This window comes from Lactuca virosa, chromosome 3 (assembly GCF_052849685.1).
Source record: "Lactuca virosa cultivar CGN04683 chromosome 3, Lactuca_virosa_CGN04683_v6, whole genome shotgun sequence".
In the NCBI taxonomy this organism is placed as follows: Eukaryota; Viridiplantae; Streptophyta; class Magnoliopsida; order Asterales; family Asteraceae; genus Lactuca; species Lactuca virosa.
Genome location: NC_136428.1, coordinates 299244794 through 299252436, shown reverse-complemented (window position 1 = coordinate 299252436; position 7643 = coordinate 299244794). Strand labels below are relative to the sequence as shown.

At 36.2% G+C, this 7643-nt stretch overlaps 1 pseudogene; it reads left to right on the top strand.

Annotated features, from left to right (window-relative positions):
* Positions 1–2454: 2454 nt before the first annotated feature.
* LOC145164686 (protease Do-like 7) lies at positions 2455–5977 on the top strand (annotated as a pseudogene).
* The last annotated feature ends 1666 nt before the right edge of the window (positions 5978–7643 follow it).

Below are 7643 nucleotides of genomic sequence, written 5' to 3'. Positions count from 1 at the left end.
GACGAGGCCTGGACAACACCAGATGTGGTTGCTGGTATGTTTCTAACCCTTATCTTGTTGATTATATTGGTTTTATGCTTACATGTTTGTATCTATGATTAGGTACATTTTTAGTGAACTCCTTACATGCTTTGGTATTATTTGACTCCGGGGCGAGTCAGTCATTTGTCTCTCAATCGTTCAGTAGGGAGTTCAGTTTGTTTGTAGGGAGCTAGAGTGTCCGTTGCGAGTCTGCACCGCCAACGAACACAAAATTCCTGCTTCTTCAGTCTATCGGGGTTGTGTTCTGGAGATATTCGGGGTGTCCTTCCTGATTGATTTGATTACGATTCCCATGGGGGAAGTATGTGTGATTGTGGGTATGGACTGGTTGAGTCACTTCGGTGCCATGATCGACTGCGAGGGTCAGCGGGTGGTAGTTCGAACCCCAGAGGTTCCATTCGTCAGGGAGTTCGCTGACATGTTTCCGAAAGAGTTACCCGGAGTGCCTCCGGAGAGGCAGGTCGAGTTCAGGATCGACCTTGTGCCAAGTGTGGCCCCTATCGCCAAGGCGCCATACTGATTGGCACCACCTGAGATGCAGGAGCTGTCATCTCAGCTGCAGGAGCTGCTAGGCAAGTAGTTCATTTCTCCGAGCAGTTCTCCATGGGGAGCACCGATTCTCTTCGTGAAGAAGGATGGTTCACACCGGATGTGCATTGACTACCGGGAGTTGAACAAGCTGACGGCGAAGAACCGTTATCCACTACCACGGATTGATGATCTCTTCGATCAACTGCAGGGAGCATCTTGGTTCTCCAAGATATATTTGAGGTCCGGGTACCATCAGGTCAGGGTACGGGAGGAGGACGTAGAGAAGACTGTATTCCAGACTCGTTATGGACACTACGACTTTGTGGTGATGCCGTTTGGGCTCACCAACACGGAAAATATATTTATGGACCTGATGAATCGGTTATGTAGACCGATGCTCGATCGCTCAGTCACAGTGTTTATAGATGACATCTTGGTGTATTCCAAGACCAGAGAGTAGCATGAGGAGCATCTTCGTAAACTATTGGGAGTTTTGAGACAAGAACGACTTTAAGCCAATTTCTCGAAGTGTGAGTTTTGGTTACGACAGGTTCAGTTCCTTAGACATCTCGTTAACCAGGAGGGGATTTTGGTCGACCCGCCAAGATCGAGGCCGTTATGCAGTGGTAGGTTCCGAAATCTCCCTCGGATATCACCAGCTTCTTAGGATTGTAGGGTACTACCGGAGATTCATACATGATTTCTCCAAGATTGCAGTACCCCTCACTTAATATTATGTAACTCAAGGCACAATCTTTGAGTACAACTCTAAGACTCGATTTTGGAACGAAGTATCACTACAAGAAAAAGACCCTTTTACGACTCACAAACCACGACACTCGTTGATTTATGTTACGCAAAAGAAAGTGACATTTAAAAAGTGTCATCTCTTCAAAAAAATTTAAGGATAAAGGACACGCATTATTGCGTGCCCTTAAATTAGTGTCCAACAAAAAAAAATAAAAAACACGGAGGGCACTTTGTGTTAAACGAGTGTCGTGAAGAGATGTCACTTTATAATTATTTGAAACGAGCCTCGATCAAAGTATCAGTACTACTAAATTCCACAAAATTGCACGGACCAGGGCTTTTTTTTTCAAGAACGAAAACACTTGGTGCTCTCTGGCCTCTGCAACAATCGATCGATGATATTGCCTCACATCGCTGGCAACATCTTTGCTCATTTCTCCTCCAATGACCTTAGGGGCATTTTCCTCCGGCGACCTCGTCGGAGACTGCTCAAATTTTCACACCCTAGCCCGACTAAGATATGCTTTGGTTATTCTCTCTTCCTAATGTTTTCGTTCTTCTATTTCTTTAATTTCTACTCTATTCATAGCTTTGATTTCGATTTTGGATCTTCTCATCTTCTCCTGTGTAAAACCCTAACCGAAAAACTATGTAGGTTTCAATCGTGATTTCCTCCTCATTCCATGATCCCCACTTCTACTCTCTAAGCATCTCAGGTATGCTTTGTTCCTTCTCCCTTATTTTCATTTTTTTTTATTTCTTAGGTGCGACATCCTTCCCCCTACTTTTCTGCTTCTCGATCCCATTCTGATACTTTGTTTACAGTCGCACATAGCACCACAAACACATACTCACATTTAATATTTTGGCATAAATTCGAGAATATGTTATGGTCCGATGAATTTTTTGTGTGTTTATCTTATCCAGGGTTTGAACTTTTGTATTATGTTTCTTTTCTCCTGGTAACTGAATATTGCTTTATTTTTGCATATTATTTTCAATTTCTTGAAAGTTTCATCCTTTATTTTTCTTTTCTGGTCTATGAGTTCTGCTTGCAGTTTCATAAAGTTCTTAGACAAGATGCACCTCTCTCTAGACAAAATCTTGAAAAGGAAAGGGAGGAAGAAAAACATGGACATGACAGTTTCTAGCAAAAAGGGCAATCCTGGTATAATTCCAATTAATGAAATTACTTGGCGAAAGGTAGCCAGGAGATACATTTTTGTTTTGTTATCCAATGATGATAATTATGAAGCTCCTGATCTCACAAATCGTGTTAATACACACTTACAAAGGCTTAGATACAAGAAACTAATCAACAGCAGGTAAATTGTAACTAACTCCAAGTAAACTAAACAGCTGAAACTTCAATTCCAGATATGCCAGGTAAGTTGATGAAACAGGTCAAGTTGGTCCTTGTGTTGTCGTTGTTAGGTATTTTTTTTATTTATAATTAAATATATTATTAGATTAGATTTTTTGATTTTTACATTTCTGAATTGAAGGTTTTAAGGAGTGTGAGTCAATGGTCAGCTGGGACAAGTCAAGTTGAAGAGAGCATTCAAAAAGCTTACGGTTCTCTTATTGAAAAAGCTGAACACTTCATCTACATCGAGGTACATCATAACTTTTGTCACTGAAAAAAAGCATATTACATGGATCAAAATTAAAATCAGAAAAAAATGATTACATATATACATTTAAATTACAGCCAAAAAGATTACACGGATGCAATAAAATTACAAATAAAAAGATTATTATGTAAGTTGAAAATGTCTCCTAATTCCTGAACATATATATAAAATGGCAGATCCTAATGGTTGCACTCTACTTTCCAGATTATAGTTCCAGAAAAAAAAAGATTCACATGGCTGCACTCTATCAGCAAAAAAGAAGCCAAGTTCAGGGCATGAAAATCGAGTTTAGTGTACATACATATCCATTTAATAAGTTACAAATCCAAAATCATTAAAAATAGATACAATCATAACAGATAAAAAATTGATTTAGTTGGAACTGGTGTGATTATATATCATTCTCAAGACATGAGATTGGTTGCAGTTGACAAGAGTACTATTGTCATATCAGCATCTGATCTCATGCTTTCTTTTACTGCTTTTCCTATTGAAATCCCAGGAGAGGTAAATACGATTACGAAACCGAGAAATTAACTTTTAACTTTTAATTCTTAAATCTTTATTCTCCTAATTAAGTATTTTTTTCAGGTGGTGTTTCTTCACCCTATTCATAATTATGCTGTTATTGCATATGACCCTTCTGCCCGTGGAGCTACTGGTGCTTCAGTAGCACGAGTTGCTGAACTTCTTCCTGGTAGGAAAATTTTGGTTTTTTTTTTTTTTTTTTTTTTTTGCAATTAGCCATTTTAGTTGATACTGATTTTAAAAAAAAATAATAATACAACCTGGGTTGCGTCGTGGAGAGAGTGTGTATCTTGTGGGGTTAAGTAGAAGCTTACAAACAACATCTAGAAAATCTGTGGTGACAAACATAGAAGTCATTGAGCTTGACACTGGTAGTATTACTATACTAATACTATATGCAACACTTCAATAACATAATTTTAAAGAGATGAATGGATATTTTATAAAATTTATCATGGTGAATGCAGATTTTGGTAGCAGTTTTTCAGGGGTGCTTACGGATGAGGGAGGAAGGATTAAAGCTATATGGGGAAGCTTCTGAACTCAGGTTTGTACTAATCATCGATCAAAAAATAAGAAGAAAAGGAAGGTTGGTTGGTTGGTTTTCTTTAGTCCTTTGGAATCACTAATAGCTCGACTAATTAATGCTCTAATATTTAAATCCTAATTTCAGATAAAATACAGGGTGAATTCATCTGAAGACCATTAATTTGTTAGAGGCATTCCTATACATTCCATAAGCCAAGTCCTTGATAAAATCATATCAGACGCAAAAGGTCCCTCTCTTCTTATAAATGGCGTAACAAGACCCATGCCTCTAGTTAGGATTTTGGAAGTTGAGCTTTATCCTACTTTGCTTTCTAAGGCTAGAAGTTTTAGCCTTAACAATAATTGGATCCAAGTATGTTTCCTTTTTTAATTTTTTCTTATCGTCAAATTATATGTATAAATTTATATTTTTTATAAATTTGTTGTCAGGCGCTTGCGAAAAAGGATCCTGTTAGACGTCAAGTTCTACGGGTGAAAGGCTGTTTGGCAGGATCTAAAGCTGAGAATTTATTAGAACAAGGGGATATGGTGTTGGCTATTAATAAAAAGCCAGTTACATGTTTCCAAGATTTTGAAGATGCATGTCATGCATTGGATCTTTCTGATAACATGGAAGAGAAACTTGAATTAACCATATTTCTTCAGGTTCGTTTAATCAAATATACATGGCTCTTATTTGTTGACTTAATGCATAAAAAAGAAACAGTTCCTTAGATTATTTTAATTTAATGATTTTTATTTGTGGTTTTTTTTCTCAGGGATGTGAAATTGAAGTTGTTGTAGGAACAGATATAAGAGATGGAAATGGTACAAAACATGTTATAAATTCATGTGGATGCTTGGTCCCTTAGTTTAGCTGGTTTTGCAATTTTAGTCCCCAAAAATAGTCATTTTACTTGTGGAACAGGAACCAGAAATGTTACAAAAACCTCAAATAAGAACAGACACTACAAGAGGAAACTTTTTGGGACCACAAATGAAAAAAATCAGCTATACTCAGGGACCAAAGATGTAATTTACTCTAAAGTTTTTTCAACAGCATATGTATGTAGTTCATCAGTTCCAGGTTTTAACAAAGAATTTAATATGTACTAAATAAAATTTGAAAATGGTCTCATGGGAGTTGTGTGCATAGATATGGTTTATATGCTCTTCAATGGATAGTAAGTTAATGGAAATTAGACACTTTATATTTTGCCTTATTTCAATTTTGTTATTTAATGAAACATGTGGCTAGTCATCTAGTAACAGACAGGGATGACATGAGTGCTTTGGAATCTTCTGAACCTGATCCTGCTGGTTTCCATGATCAGGTAATACCAAATGACAACACACTTCCCTTTTGATTGTTTATTATAGCTATACACTTTCATTTCTTCTTATTATAATATGAAAAATTCACTCAATTATAAGTATAATATTGTAATAGATTGATTTAGAAGTGACATGCTATAATAAGCAGATATGCAGCTATATATATAAAACAGAAAATGGTGGGAAAATGGTGACCGAAAAAACATATTTGAAAAGTGAATAAGGGGAAACTTGTTAAAAGTTAGGACTTGATAAGGATAGTTAAAATCACATGTTTTGTAAGGATAGTTAAATTCACATGTTTTGTAAAAACGTTATTCATCTGGCAACCACCTATTGTTTGCTAAACAGGAGTAAAAATGTTATTCATCTGGCAATTCACATGTTTTGTAAGGATAGTTAAATTCACATGTTTTGAATCATTTAGACTACATGTTTCTCTCTTACATTCTTTTTGTTTCATTACTCTGTAGGGTGGAGATGATGCTCTTGACCAAGCTTCAAAGGAAGGGGGAGATAGAGATACATTAACTGTTGTGGCGCCTGTTGTTAAAAAAGAAAAGAGTAATAAAGGCTATGATGTGGACATGATATCTGAAATAAGAAGGTTCCCCTTAATAGCATTGTAGTATTAGGTTATGTAGTTAGAAAAAACCTCTTAATAACAATGTACAATCAGATCCTTTTAATATCAATGTATTACAACTTTTTGACATGATGTTATTGGAGGAAATTTATTGTTTTGGTATATATATTTTTTCTATATTTTTGTATTATGCGTAAAAGAGTATCGTAAAGGTACGTCGTATATGCATATTGTTAATGGTTGCTGAAATTTATGACACGCAAATGTGTGTCATCTTCATTTATGACAGGGGCTATAATGATACGCAATGCGTGTCCTAAACTCGCGTCGTAAGGTTACAACACGCAAATGCATGTCGTCTTCCTTTATGACAGGGCCTTCCTTGATACGCATTGTGTGTCGTAAATGCGTGTCGTCAACGCGCGTCATAAATGCGCATCGTCTATAGACGACGCACAAAAGTGTGTCGTCTCTCGTTATGACAGGGCCTTCCTTGACACACATTTGCGCGTCGTTTGAATGTTTTACGACACACATTGCACGTCGTAAAAGGCTGTTTTTCTAGTAGTGTATGACTCACCTTTTTTTAAGTAACCATTTCAACAATTCTTGATTCCTCTTCTTAGTCATGCAAGTGCACTAAGGTGTCCTTAGATGATCAATTGAGATATGGTTCCATAATCATTAGGATGATCATAAAACACGATACTAAAGCTCTTTCCTTTCCTTTTAGATTGGACAAAATTTTATCTTTCTGCCTAATTGATTCTTCTTATTCATTCTGCTATACATTGAAACTTTTCAAGGTATTAGAATTACACTTAAACTTGTAAGCATAACCAGTATAACCATATTTACTGAACTTTCAGTAAATCATGACGAATATACTTTATCGTCCTTTGTGGTGGACCTGACCAGTACTCATCAATGTGTGCTAGATCCTTTCATCTTTCACTTGACTTACATACATATGTAAACAAGGAATTAGTCTTAATTTCCCAAGTACCAAGATTTCATATATCATATGATTCCAGGTTTCTATCCTATTGAAACTTGGGCGATGAGAATCATTCCTTACTTAGAAAATTACGACACTACCACAATTGATATAACTAAGAATCAAACCATTTCAATATTGTTATTAATAGAAACATATAAACAACAATTTTTCACATATGCCATTGTAGGGAAATATAAAATAAAATCAAAATTTCTTTATTTATAAAAGTACAGAAAAGCTTGTCCTTACAATGCAAATACAAATGAAAACTATGTTGCTATCTATTCCTAAGCAATCTATCATAACTCTTAAGCAGCAGCTCAAAAAATCTAATCATCGAACCATGCGATCGAAATCCATCTCTTCACGATCAGAATCAGCTTACTCTTCTTTCAGGCTTCCTTTCTTTCTTCGATCCTACAAAACATCAGAATGCAATCTTATCACATCATGTATTAAGAATGTCACACCCCGAAACCGATGGCGGAAACGTTCCGGGGCGGGGTGACGTCATGTAGAGTATCACAACCAATGTACATAGCAAGCATAGTAAACACAACCATTACATTACATAAGAAAGTTTTACATTTGTTTGAAAATAAAGTACTGCAAGTTTTCTTAGATACATAGGTTAGAACAAAAGTAAAGACGAGTATTCTATATGTTCCGTCTTCTTCAAAAGGTTAGCAGGAGTACCTGTCTATGGATG